The sequence below is a fragment of the Schistocerca cancellata genome, chromosome 3, assembly GCF_023864275.1.
Source record: "Schistocerca cancellata isolate TAMUIC-IGC-003103 chromosome 3, iqSchCanc2.1, whole genome shotgun sequence".
In the NCBI taxonomy this organism is placed as follows: domain Eukaryota; kingdom Metazoa; phylum Arthropoda; class Insecta; order Orthoptera; family Acrididae; genus Schistocerca; species Schistocerca cancellata.
The window spans coordinates 413,709,749-413,724,897 of record NC_064628.1 but is presented as its reverse complement, the minus strand read 5'-3'; positions in this window follow the sequence as shown (position 1 = coordinate 413,724,897).

Here is a 15,149-nt window from a genome sequence, read left to right as displayed (position 1 = left end):
GCTTCTACATTATGATTTCAAATGTTATTAATAATTTTATTTCTAGTTACCTTCATCTGATTATTTAAAATGTCTGTCACAGCTCTTATCTTTGGCTTCATCTTCGTTATGCGTCTGTCTGAGATTTATTAACGTTACACTGTGCTTCCGTTAAATCGACGCAAACTATGTTTGTTGTTCTTATCACGTTATTGTTCAGTTGATGGGGTAGGTTTTCTTCTATGTGTAGTAACATCATTTCATTTCTAATTAACATTCATTTTTCTTTCGTTTAGTGTGGGATTTATTACTTTCTAGACTTCTGCAAACTATTTTTGTATTTTTATTTTTTAGAAAATCACCTTCTATATTTTAGTAATGTTTCTTGAAGTATTTATTTCTGAAATCTGTGCTGTGTTCTAGAATTCTAGATTTATTGGTAGCAGGCCCACTGCACAATAACACAAACAAACGTGTGACTAAGGCCTCCCGTTGGGTAGACCGTTCGCCGCGTGCAAGTCTTTCGATTTGACGCCACTTCGGCGACTTGCGCGTCGATGGGGATGAAATGAGGATGATTAGGACAACACAACGCTATTAGACAATTGCCCTGAGCGGAGAAAATCCCCGACGCAGCCGAGAATCGAATCCGGGCCTTTAGGATTGACATTCTGTCGCGCTGATCACTCAGCTACCGGGGGCGGACACTGCACAATGATGAGTAGTTTTTTCTCGGACTGGAGACCTGTAAAAAATGATTCTCATATGTTAGATGTTCTCATGGAAATGTTGGCTGAATCTCTCGGAAATTGGTTTCTCTTTCCTGTTCGTTCCTTAAGACACCTTCTGGAAGAACTAAACATTTTGTATATAATATGTACATTTTGGTTAGAGAGATACTGATATTAAAAATGTACCTTTTTTGAAGATAATTCGCATTCCTCTTACAGAATGGGGATCAGTGACGATCGTATGTAGGTATCCCATAAAAGTGAACAACTTTACGTATTGTTAAGGGATTGGTAAAACTTTAACAATCGCTAACATGTGATAGTCACACAAAATCATTTATTGATTTATTCGACATGTATAGAGCTCCTGATTCGTTATAACCACTGTCCCACAATACGCGCATGTGATTGTGTTATATGTTTATACCGTACCACTGTTGTCACAGAATGAAGTACCTTTAAAATATAGATTATATTTAGAAGGTAATATATGAAACTGATATTTTTTTCTTTCTATAGGGTAAGACTGCTGGAATGCATATCGCTTTCGCTGTGCTTGCGGCCGTGACCCTGGTTATGTCAGTTTTGATGTCATTTGTGCCGGAGTCTTTTAATGAGAAACTTCCAGAGACAAAAAAAGATATTTCACTCTTTGGAACGAAGCAGAAGTACTGGAGTCTTCCAAGCCGGAAGCCAAACGGATCAGAGAGAACGCCAATGTAGGATATATTGACAACCAGAACTGGAGCTCTGGAAATGATCTCACAAAACTTTACAGAAAAATGTTTAAAGAAATACCTTGACGAAACTAAACTTGTAGACTGTTTTCTTTAGTGTATTAACAACGACAGCCGTTTAAACTGGAAATGATAATACAATTGAGATTCAAGCGGTATGTTGAGAAAGTGGTGAGGTGCTCCTGTTGCATGCACATGTGAGATGATGCATTATGCGAACACATTGAGCGGTTAAAATCTTAGTTTGGAGACCTTTACATCCAAGAAATTACACCTGCAGTTCATAATGGTTTACAAAAAAGGAATAAAGTTACTGAAGCAAAAACAAGCCATCATTAAACAACAGGGCAGACAAATAGATTAATAAGAAAACTGAGGCGTTATTGGAACTAATAATAAAATCTTTAGTAGTAATAATAGAGGAAGGTTCGGTAAAGTGGCAGTCTATCAGAAATAGAAGTTTCACCTTACTGTGATATTGACAGAAGTTTGTGGTTAATTTTTTTTTTCTTGACTCTACGTATTATAAGTTATCATAAAGAATATTTACAAGTAAAATATATAATTATGTATACTCATACATTTTTCTGAAACCTCTCATAATGGCCACTTTTCTCGACCTAAAGCGGTAAAGTGGCCGGTGTGGACACATGTACTCCGAAAGTGTACAGCAGCTCTATTTTTACTGAAGTAACGCCATCGGTTTGCCGTCTTCGATTAAGGCAAACGCTTTGCAACCCTTGAATAGATCGGTAAACGGTTTGATGCATATTATAAATGTGATGAGCAGGAAGGAACTGATTTTGTTACACTGTTTTAAAGATATCACAAAACGGGTCTACATTGTCCTTGTTAAAAGGTTTTCCTTCAGCACAGGGTTTCCCAAACTTTTCATCTGACGGAACACTTTGAGAATCCTGGTACTGTGATGCACTACTGTACGAATTCCTCTCCTGTGCCAATGTCTTCATCCCAGAGTAGAGCTTGCAACTTACATCCTCAATTATTTGCTGGATGCATTCGAATCTCTGTCTTCCACTACAGTTTTTGCCTTTTACAGCTACCTCCAGTACCACAGTACCATGGAAGTCCTTCCCCCTTGTCTTAACAGACGTCCTATCACCCTGGCCCTTCTCCTTGTCAGTATCTCCTACAAATTCCTTTCCCCTCCAATTCTGCGCAGAACCTCCTCATTGCTTAGCTTATCAGTCAATCTAATAAAAAAAAAAAGATGTTCAAATGTGTGTGAAATCTTATGGGACTTAACTGCTAAGGTCATCAGTCCCTAAGCTTACACACTACTTAACCTAAATTATCCTAAGAACAAACACACACAAACATGCCCGAGGGAGGACTCGAACCTCCGCCTGGACCAGCCGCACAGTCCATAACTGCAGCGCTTAAGACCGCTCGGCTAATCCCGCGCGGCTCCAATTTTCAACATTCGTCAATAACACGACATGTCAAAAGCTTCGATTCTCTTCTGTTCCGCTTTTCACACAGTCCATGTTACACTTCTATGCAATTCTGTGCCCCAAACGTACATTCCCAGAAATTTCTTCTTCAGATTAAGGCCTATGTTTGATATTAGTAGACTTTTCTTGGCTAGGAATACCCTTTTTACCAGTGCAAGGGGCCGATTGGTGTGGTCGAGCTTTTCTAGGCGCTTCAGTCTGGAACCGCGCGACCGCTACGGTCGCAGGTTCGAATCCTGCCTCGGGCATGGATGTGTGTGATGTCCTTAGGTTAGTTAGGTTTAAGTAGTTCTAAGTTCTACGGGACTGATGACCTCAGATGTTAAGTCCCTTAGTGCTCAGAGTCAGTGCAAGTCTCCTTTTGATGTCCTCCTTGCTCCGAACGTCACTGGTTATTTTGCTGCCTAGGCAGCAGAATACCTTAACTTCATCTGCTTCGTGACAGTCTATTCTGATATTAAGTTTCCCGCTGTTCTCATTTCTGCTACTTCTGTCTTTCTTCAATTTACTCTCAATACATATTCTGTACTCGTAAGACTGTTCATTCCGTTCATCAGATTTAATAATTCTTTTTCACTTTCACTCAGAATAGCAACGTCACCAGCTAATCTCATTATTGATGTCCTTCCACCTTCAATTTTAATTCCACTCCTGGACCTTTCCTTTATTTCGATCATTACTTCTTCGGTTTACAGAATGAACGGTAGGGACGACGGACTACATCCCTCTCTTACACCCTTTTTAATCCGAGCACTTCGTTCTTGGTTGTCCACTCTTTTTATTCCCACTTGGGTCTGGTACATATTGTATATTAGCCGTCTATCCCTATAGCTTACCCCTATTTTCCTCATAATTTGAACATCTTGGCCGGCCGAAGTGGCCGTGCGGTTAAAGGCGCTGCAGTCTGGAACCGCAAGACCGCTACGGTCGCAGGTTCGAATCCTGCCTCGGGCATGGATGTTTGTGATGTCCTTAGGTTAGTTAGGTTTAACTAGTTCTAAGTTCTAGGGGACTAATGACCTCAGCAGTTGAGTCCCATAGTGCTCAGAGCCATTTTTGAACATCTTGCGCAATTTTACATTCTCGAACGCTTTTTCGAAGTCGACAAATCCAATGATCAGGTCTTGATTTCTCTTTAGTCTTGCTTCCATTATCACCCACAACGTCAGAATTACCTCTCTGGTGAATTTACCTTTCCTAAAGCCAAACTGATCATCATCTAACGCATCCTCAATTTTCTTTTCCATTCTTCTGTAGATTATTCTTGTAATCAGCTTGGATGCACTAGATGTTAAGCTGATTGTGCCATAATTCTCGCACCATTCGGATCTTGCAGTCTTCGGAATTGTGCGGCTGATGTTTTTCCGAAACTTAGACGGTATATCGCCTAACTCACACATTCTACACAACAGCGTTTATAGTCTTTTTGTCGACCTTTTCCCCAATGATTTTAGAAATTCTGATAGAATGTTATCTATCCCTTATGCCTTATTTGATATTAAGTCCTCCAAAGCACTCTTAAATGCTGATTCTAATACTGTATTCCCTATGTCTTCTATATGGACTCGTATTTCTTCTTCTATCACATCAGACAAATCTTGCCCCTCGTAGAGACCTTCAGTGTACCCTTTCCACCTATCTGCTCTCTCCTCTGCATTTAACAGTGGAATTCCCGTTGCACTCTTCTTCTTCCCACCCTTGCTTTTAATTTCAGCGGATGCCGTTTTGACTTTCCTGTAGGCTGAGTCAGTCCTTCCGACAAACATTTCTTTTTCTATTTCTTCACATTTTTCGTGTAGACATTTCGTCTTAGCTTCCCTGCACGTCATGAGTATTTCATTCCTCAGCGACATGTATTTCTGTTTTCCTGAATATCCTGAACATTTTTGTACTTTCTTCTTTCATTGATCAACTGAAACATTTCTTTTTTTTTAACCAAAGTTTCGTCGCAGTTTGTTTTTCTTTCCAACTTCTGTTGGTTGCCCTTTTTAGAGAGGTACATTCCTCATCAACTGTACTGCCTACTGGGCTATTCTTCATTGTTGTATCTACAGCTTTAGACAACTTCAAGCGTATCTTGTTATTCCTTAGTACTTCCGTATCCAGCTTCTTTGCTTATTGATTCTTTCTGACTAATCTCTTAAACTTCAATCCAATATTGATCACTACTACATTGTAATCCTAGTCTATATTTGCCACTGGGTACGTTGAAGATTAATAAAATTTGATTACTTCAATTGTAATTGATAACTAATAACACAGAAATCATAACAATATTTTGAAATAATAATTAGTATCGTCAAAATGTCCAGGAAAAAACGCCACGTTATTAAAGTTTTTACGGAGCACTCATTCATTTCATACAGAACACCACTGTTCAGGGGAAGACAGTTTGGGAAACCCTGCTCTAGCTATTGGATGGGCTTCCTAAGAGTAATTAGTGTTTAGTCTTTGCCTACCATCTACGACTGTTTGTTAAAGCGGCACGATATTTTATTCCACTCTATCAACAGGAACGCCAATCTCGATAGATCGTTCGCTGTATATCCAGAAAATCGCTTTTCCGTTTGAAAAACGTAATAAACGATATGTTCCTCTTGTTCTTTATTGAACACACTCCAGTAGTTTCGCTGAATAATTTTATCACTTACTGCATCTTTGGTTTTTCTTAGAACTCTCCTTTTCAGAGCATTACGTGCAACATGAAATCGCTTTGCCGGTGTATAAGAAGACGTCTTATCATTCTCTACCACCTAAATAGCATTTTTTTTATCGCAGCAGGATCCCAAGTATGTTCCTCTGATTTCCGGGCATATTTTCCTGGCATTGTGATGCCCTAATATGTGAATGAGTATCAAGCGTTGCAGCAGACCGTTTCTGATCCGATTTTTTGTATTAGGCCAAACATAACAAATCAGAGACGGTTTTAAATAACATAATTCATTCAAAATTGTCTTAAAGGGACAGAATTAAGGAAAAGGATTTATAAGGAAAAGGATTTAGAAATCAATCTGGGTATTACGTGTGAAATATGGAAGAATTGGCGTAATAAGATTAAAAACGAACAGTCGGGAAAAGTGGCCGCCTTGGTGTTAACGACTCACAAATAAAACTATCCACTCAAAAAAACAGCAAGGAACTACATTTGTAAACTGAAAAATGTTGTTTAAGGGGACATTGTATGTCCTAGGCCGCCAGTGTTAAATTATCCAATTTTGTGACCCATTATCTTGGAAACATTTTAAGACACCAACTTACAATTCTTCGTAATTATTGAATGCAACTTTCTAGGTACACTGAACTGGAATTATTACTAAAATTGTATTGTGGGCATGTTATCTTTTTTTTCAAACACTCAATGTTTTGACAGAATTTTGTAAATAAATGGACATAAAAACAATACAACTCAGGATATGTTACTTATTCTAGTTTCATGTGTGTTGAATCTCTCACTTGGCATGCTGTGAAAATTTCTTGTCTCTACCATCAGTACTTTTTTAGAAAACGGGCAATTTATTGAAAAAAAGTGTAGTTAAGAGATACTGAGGAGTAAAACGTTTTTTATTACAAATTCTTATACAGACTTAAATTTTTGCGTCTTTTATGCACTAGAATTGCTCTGGCCCATAGTCGGTGTCTTCTTCAGTGTCAAAACAGCCCTGTAATTGCCTCCTCCTTTTCTTACTTGCTTCTTTTGTCATTTGCTGAGCATTTCATCCAACTAGGCTCTGACATCTCTGTGGTAGTGAGGCAGAGTACCCTCTTGTTGTACATAAAACCTTTCATTTTCAAACACCTCTTAGATGGCAGGTAAAATCGATGTTCATAGCATATGAAAATACACCTCAGCAGTTATGGTACCTTCAAAGAAGACTGGGCCAATCAAGTGTCTCAATGACAGACCACACCACACATTAACACCCAGAAGATTAACGTATTTGTCCACGTGAAAGTGAAGATTGTTAGGAGCACAGAGCACGCAGTTGTGGAGGTTCACAGTACCGTTCAGTTTGAACTGAACCTCGTCAGACCAGTTAATCATCCCTACAAACCGTTCATCCTCGCTAACCATGCCTTGAAACAGCTCGCAGTACTCCACTCTTCGATCTGTGTTGTCCTCGGTAGTAGTGGGACAAAGTATGTGCTACCCTACTCTCCATTGTTGCCAGATGTATCCAAGGTGGTGGCGATGACATCACCCAAGATGGCGGATTGTAGACTAGGTAATAGTGCACGACATCATCCAAGATGGTGGCTGTGACTTCATCCTAGATAGCGGATTTAGGTGGCAAGTTTGAATTTTGGCAGGAAGATAGGTCAATTGAGTTACCTTCACTAACCTAACTCCCCTCCTCTCCCCGCCCCTCCCCAATAAAATGGCGGGAAGTTCAAATTCCATCAGGACAATCCAACACACCTCTACTAAAATAAGAAAATGGTGGGAAAATAGGTCACCTGGGCTACCTAAACTAACCTAAGTTATTCAGCCACCTCCTCTTCCTAGAAACTGATGGCAAGTTTGAATTTTAGAGGGAAGATAGGTCAATTGGGATATCTATACTAACCTAAGAAAATGGCAGGAAAGAAAGGGCAGTTGGGCTACCTCCACTAACCTAAGTCATCTGACCACCATCTCTTTCTATGGTTTTGCGGGAAGAGGGCTTGATGTGTGATGGACATAAGTTTTTATTTTGCATGCTCTATTTATTTAAACAATTAGAGGTAGTACCACCGTCAAGTGTAGTCCCCACGAGATCCAGAGTCCAGCTGACCCAGTACACAGTACCGCCACCAGAGAGTGCTGTCATCTGTTCCATGATGTAATCCAAGATGGTGGGGGAAATGGTGGGGAACACTGTGGTCGCCATGGGGTCCTGAGTCCAACTGACCTAGTACACACTACCACCATCAGAGGGCGCTGTCATCCATTTCATGATGTAACCCAAGATGGCTGTCTGTAGTGGATAATGACTCACTCTGCACTGGGCTGCTGGAGAGAGAAAGGAGTGTAATTTATTTATTTTGGAACAATTTATTTAGGGATGGATTTCAGACAGTATATTTACCACACTGATACAAAACACACTCTCTGACATGCATGGGGTCATGTCACACAGCCTACAAACCTGTAAACTACACCTTAATTACCGAAATCATGTGGGTTTCGAGACAAATACCGAGACGGTGATCGTAGGAGTGTATATTACCAGACCACTAGTCTGGCTACACGTAGCCCACGATGCAACCTCGTCATAAAAACGCTGAATTTTGAAAGTGATTCAGCTAAAGAACGTGGTATCAAACTGCTATTTGCAACCCCCTCACGCCGCCACTACTAGGTATTTCTCCAGTATTTGTATCGTATTCTGTCTCGATACCATGTCAGAGGTTCTACGATATATTCACTGAGTTATAGGTGATGACTGACTGAGAAGGATCACAAACAGTAGTAGATGGTGTGCTGATTGAAGTCGTAAGAAATGTACACCAGCTTTTCAGACCTCTAATGGTTCGGTATTTGCTAGAAATTATGTCTATGATTTCAAATCAAGTCTATCTATTCAACCACATACCTTCTTTGGATCCTATGGAGAACTCCTCTAATGATTACAGTCGCTAGTGAATCATATTTCTGGCTCTCTCATATCTCAAAACGAGCCACCTTTCTTGAACCTATCTGCTACAGTAAAATTTCAACATGGTTTTAGGTAGCCACTATGCATCTTACAACTACCCCTCAGACTCTGCGCTACTGTCCCTGCAGCTTTGCTTATGTGATTGTTCGAATGTACGTCGAAACTGAGTAGAAGTCGCAGAAAGCTATATCTACCAGCTTTTGTAACCTGTGTAGAAACAGGGGAAGCTGAGTTACTGCGACAGAACTGGTTTTTGACCATTCAATGGAAACAAAGCCTGCTCCTGCAACACGAGGTAGTATAAAAGACAGTATGGGAAGTGTGGGAAGGATATGGATTCTGCTATTGCATTGTGGTGCTTCACCAAACTACAAGCAGGTACTACAGATCCACATCCCTCAGGGCCCATTCACATCTATCACCCCAACATTCTATCATGTTGTTCTGTTCCATCCACCAGAGAAAAATTACGAACTATGAAAGCTCCACTAACTTCATCCTATAGAGAACCCGATAAGCTTTTTACCACATCTCTCTCCTTGCATATATCAAAAACAAATACCGCATGCATGCTGGCTTCGAGGACATGTGACGATTCTATTAAATATACAGGTATTGATCCACTGCACAGACCATTTTAAAACTTTCATCACCTGTACTGTAGGAGGATGACCATATCCCACAGGCTATACTGTAAGTCACAAGAGATGGGCCCTGTGACCCTGTGTCGTTCTTTAAAACATTGTTTTTTTCTGCTGAAACACGCGTTGTACATGGCCACTCATTTTGTTTTTCCGCCTCGACTTCAAGGTCTGTGTCAGATCCTAAACTGACATTAACACATTCTGATCCATTGCCTCTCGCAGAAAACTAGACGTCGCATGGTGTAAATCATGTTGTTACTGCGCCTGTCATAACATGCCACACTCACACTGGATTATTTTTAAGAAAAAGACAGTTACAACATAAGGAAACTGGAAGAGTTTGGCGGCGTTGTGGAGAGTTTCAAAACTGCTGTCCGAAAGTGATGGACGACCTCTACATTGAAACTCGTTTGTCACAGTGACGGAATAGCTGATGACTCCACATTCCCTTTTGACTGATTACTTATATTGCTGTCATGTACGCGATTACTGTTTCGTTGCTATCCATCCCCAGAAAGTGTTGTCCCTCCACCAAAACTCTTTTTCCAACTCAAGAAAGCTGTGTGAGTCAGTCATTATGTGGTAACCAGCAGCTTACCAGTGGATGGGTGGAATGGAAAAGACACCCCTAATGTACGGAAATAATAAACTTTACAGTTGATTGTTTGAATAATTTTACCAATTTTACAGTAATTTCAACACTGACCAATGATGTGACAGCATGTTTCCCCAATCTCAGTATCCTAGCTAAACCACCCTTTCCCCTCGACTTTGCAAGTATCATTGCGAATGTGGATAGATGACTGTGCAGTACGTCTATGCATTGTTAATTCTTGAACACATCCATGATCAAAGTATATCAGACAGCACTCTACATATTTCTAATACTTCGAGCATAATTCTTAATTTACGATCTCTCTCTATGCTGATAGGAGTCACAGAGCATTCTCGAAGTCTTAGGATAAAATTAGAGACTGAAAGACCCCCACACCCTGCCATTGACCAAGCTGCCCTGTATCTCCATTACCGATTTAATCTGCTGTCGACCAGAAGTAGACCACTACATTCCACGTCTCGTGAATGAATGGAGCTTGCCGAGTCCTCACCCATCCAAGTGCGCAAGATTTCTCGAGATGTGCCCATGTTGAGGAGGTTAGCACTCCTTGTCGATGTATAGTAACAGATTTGAAAATGTGATGTAACAGCAGATGGTGAAGAAGGTAAAGAAACGGGTGACTTCATGCCTGATGGTGCTCTAGATGGATGCAGTTCGAGGCATTTTTATGTGAATCAGCCCTATTCTAGAGTCAAGGAACAGTACCTAGTATTGGTAAGACAGAACATAAACACACGCTCTCCTAAGGCTATAACTTTCTGCACTTAAATGGGCTATAATGTTAGATCGCTTGCGCTTCCGACCTATCAGTCGTATGGAATGGGGCGCTGTTAATATTCCAATGTAAGCATAGAGAGAAATCGTAAATTAAGAACTATGCTCGAAGCGCATGACATACATCCTTCTTCCCAGTCTCTTTACGATAACCTATGTTATCAAACCGTAAAACGAAAAAACTACTTCCTTAAAACTTTGGCTGTGTGTGATACGAGCACAATATAGTTTTCCAGAGATGTATAGTGTCCACTGTTTACATCCGATAATGTTTCAGAAATTATATTATGCCTGCATCAGCCATATATAAAACTATAGTTAGTAACGGGGAATACCTCTTACAAGGAAATAGAAAAACACGTAGCAGCAGCGTCCGACATGTGAAAATTACAAGTCATTCCGACACTGACTCTGTAAACAGCATATCTGTCAAGCAGATGTATACGCAGGGGATTACAATGTCTCACAAACACCTATCGCTAACTTAGTTATGAAACTGAAGTATCGATTTTGCATTTAACATGCGACTGGGGGATAGAGTACATGGCATAAATCATAATTCATTTAGAGGAATGTGTCACGTTTCATCACACATAAGATGGAAGTCCTCTGATGACCGACAGGTCAACCGTTAACAATCGCAAGTAGACAGTGCTGTAAATCACATATAGAACACGTGGCTTTAATACGAGACAAACGCAGGTTATGACACACGACTGACGCATCCTGACAAAACAGTGGAAAAATTGATCTACAGCAATTTCCCACTCCCTAGAAAGCATCAACAGTCTACCATTCAATCGTACCTCGTTACAGCTCCATCTAAGTCGATCACCCAGTACACTCTCTGACATCCTTTATGATGACTAGTGAACCATAACTGAAGTTTGAGTGATGGATATTTTCAGTTTGTAGCATTGCCTTCTTAGGTCATGTAGTGTAAATAACGACACGCAGTAAATTTGAGTCGTTGTTCTGTGTAAAGATTACATCATCTGCATGAAATATAGCGATCAGCTTCTCTCAGTAGTATAATTTCATGTACCTCATTCCGTCATTTCCTTTTGAGATCCTTATAATACACATTTGTCGGTTACAAGCTCCATCGTTGAATAACGCCTTGATTTAATATTATCTGTTCTGTTTTTGATCTGCTTGCGCTTATGCATATTTTGAGGCCTTCATGTATGTCTTTGAGTGTCAGTATAAGATGTAAGGGCTCTCCTCTTTCTTCTGTTATTGTCCATAGCCTGTTACCAATGTAAGTGAAAATCATTCTCAAAGTCAATACAAGCAAATGTGTTTCTAGGGTGATTTCATGTCATTTACCTAAATTTATTCAAACAATGAATATGAAATCGTTTGGGAAGCGTCCTCTCTGCAATCCAGTTTGGTCTTCTCCCTGGGATACAATAACTATTGCTCATCAGCGACTATTTAATATTTTTCAGTAATATTTATAGACTGAATTAAAAATTTAATACCTCTGCAACTGTCACACATGTTTCTTAATCCTGCTTTGAAAATAAAAATTACATAAATCACATAAATTTAAGCAGTTCATTCAGTGTTTTACTGTCGTCTGGTTTGATGTTTGTAGACATGCATGTCACGCTTCAGACGTTCCTTTGTATGATTAGATTATCAGTCACATATCTTCCTAATCCATTTTAGTATTACTCCTGCAAGGTGTTTGAACTTCGAACCTTTCTTAATTTATTTACTTCTAATTAGGAGAAATTTTGAATTCTGCCTCCAGCTGTGTTGGCTATTCTGAAATTCTACCTCCTGTGCAAAAGCCAAGCAGTTTTCTTTTCTTTTCTATGAATTTCTGCTCTGGAACATTTACTTTCATTTTTTAATGATTGAGGTCTGACTTCGAGAACGCTGACTTTTTTTGTACTGTGGAACACTACACTTTATTCGCAGGATACTATTGTTATTATTATTGTCTTTACTATTATTGTTCTTATTGTTATTGTTATTGATGCATTTGCAATATCAGTGTTCAATAATGTTCATTTTATGGTACAACTTAGGTAAACATTGTCATTTGATTCTTAGCTGCCTGATCCGTTTCACTGTATGACTTCATGTGCATACAGTCTTTGGGAGAAATGACACATGTAAAAATTCTTAACCCTTTATTAGAACAGCTTTCATACAATTGAAATTGTGATTGATCATACTGATGGTCATTATGACTGAGAACCGCAAACACTTTGCCAAGGAAATATTACGCAAAAACTGGAATTTCGAAAAATACTATTTAAAAATATAAGTTGCACAAACTACTTTTGTTGAGCACTCAGGTATTTATCTCAAAACTTACATCTTTGATGTATTGCAGAACAGCTGTATGTTTACAACATTACAAGATTTAAAAAGTGTATACTTCCTAGGAAATCCAAAAGTAAGTAAACAATAAAGTCCAGGCAGAGACGTTCAACGTATATCAAACAGTGATGGTGGATGCAATAACGTGTGTCAGAGTTACAGGCCGACTCCTCTCTCCTGCTGTCTACACATGGTACACTTTACGAGTGAACACTAATGTTTTTTTACGAACGATTCATGTTGTATGATTCATACACATGAACAAGAATCGAATATTTTTTGTTGTTTTCTGATATTACACCCTACTAACCAAGAGCCATGTATCTGTTAAGTGTACAAATAGGTTTCATTTTATAGTAAAACTATTCGATAATATTCAACAGCGTCATGTTATTTCACTTGAAGGAACTTATTATTGTGTATATGTGACACTGGATAATGATAAATGACAGTGCCTTCACAGTAATTATAATGATACTTGTAAGAGATTGTTGATGATTTTAATGAAAATTCTTAGTGATTAAATAATGCCACAGTAATGAAAAATACTGTAATGAGGTTGTAAACAGAATACTGCTTCATTGGAGAGTATTATACAAATAAAATAAGTTTAGGCATATTTTGGGTATGGAATAATTTTCTTAAATAAAAGTACGGTATTACTATTGGAAAATCGATTGAAATGGAAGAATGTTGACATTTTTGGACTCTGTACCAAATTATTACTTGCGAAGGCAATTCTCTATCATTGATTGTAAGAATGGAAAGCTACTAATGTCATAGGAACCAGAGACAAATATATTAAAAAAATTTACGCCCAGGTACTTAATAAAACCAAGCAGCTTGCTCATTACAGCTGCTAATTTATTAGTTTATGTTTATTTCTATTATTAGCATCTTTATTGCCTTACAGAGGATTCATGCGACGTTTTTTTGTGGTCGATATGGAATGACAGACAACAATTAATATAATATGCAGTATGCTGTCTTAAAATTATCTATAGCGAATTCACTCAATTCAGTGGTGGAGGGTAGCAAACACATATCCAGAAATAAATGTGTACTGTCCTTCACAATTTTATTTTATCAAGTAATTCCAAGGAAAACGACCAACTTAGAAATTTGGGGTTTAACAGTAAAGGCCACCAAGAATGAACGACAGTATTTCATTAAAACATTTACAGTTTAAACGTTAAACTAAATAATAATTTCTTTTTTGGGTGCAACATTTTCCGAAATCTTTTGAAGACTAACCACCGTACTCGACATTCATAATATGTTCCCTTCTCAAGCAGATATCAATTTGTACACAGAGAGGATCACACGCTTCAGTGATCTAAAACACACATAAAAAATTATCATAAATGCCTTGACTCCCAATTTTCGAGTATTAGCTACTTGTTCGGAAACACCGCCAGTGCGAAAAAAACTTTTAGAGATCTACAGCTACTGTTGTGTTCATTACCTTAATGAAACACTGAGTGGGATGTTTATATTTTCATGACAGATTTTGAAACCACAAGGGATGCCATGCGGCACTCAGGTCATAGAACTTCCCGTGAAGAGAGCATCCTGATTGGTTCTTAAGCATCCTGATAGGTTCTTACTCAATTTACCGGGCAAAAGGCTGATGACGGTGTGAGACCACTGTCCGCCACTTTTTACAGATGAGAAAATTAAAATCACGAGAATTTCAGCGGAAAGCTATTATTGTGCAGATCGAATAAAAAACAACACACAGACACACACACACACGCACGCACACACACACACACACACACACACACACACACACACACACACACACACACACATATATATATATATATATATATATATATATATATATATATACACACACACACGCACATCAGTTATATTGCACTGACAGTAAAATTATGCAAAAGTGGTCTACATATCATTAAATATGGGAACTATTGCCAAATACACTTAGTCAGTTACATTTTTCTGCTATTGTCGAGGACAGACTGAATTTTATGGCGTGAAACAGATCTCCAACCTGGCTATATCACCATAAACGATTGTACCACCATGCCATATCGCTACGTGGCTGTACTGAGCACAGTTCATATTCAGCACCATACAAAAAATCATCACTTCCACATTCTGTATTTAGCTGTTGACCGCCAGACACACCTACGTATACTGTGCGTATACTATGAAGACAAGCAGATCCGAAAAACAGAAGCACATGCAGCA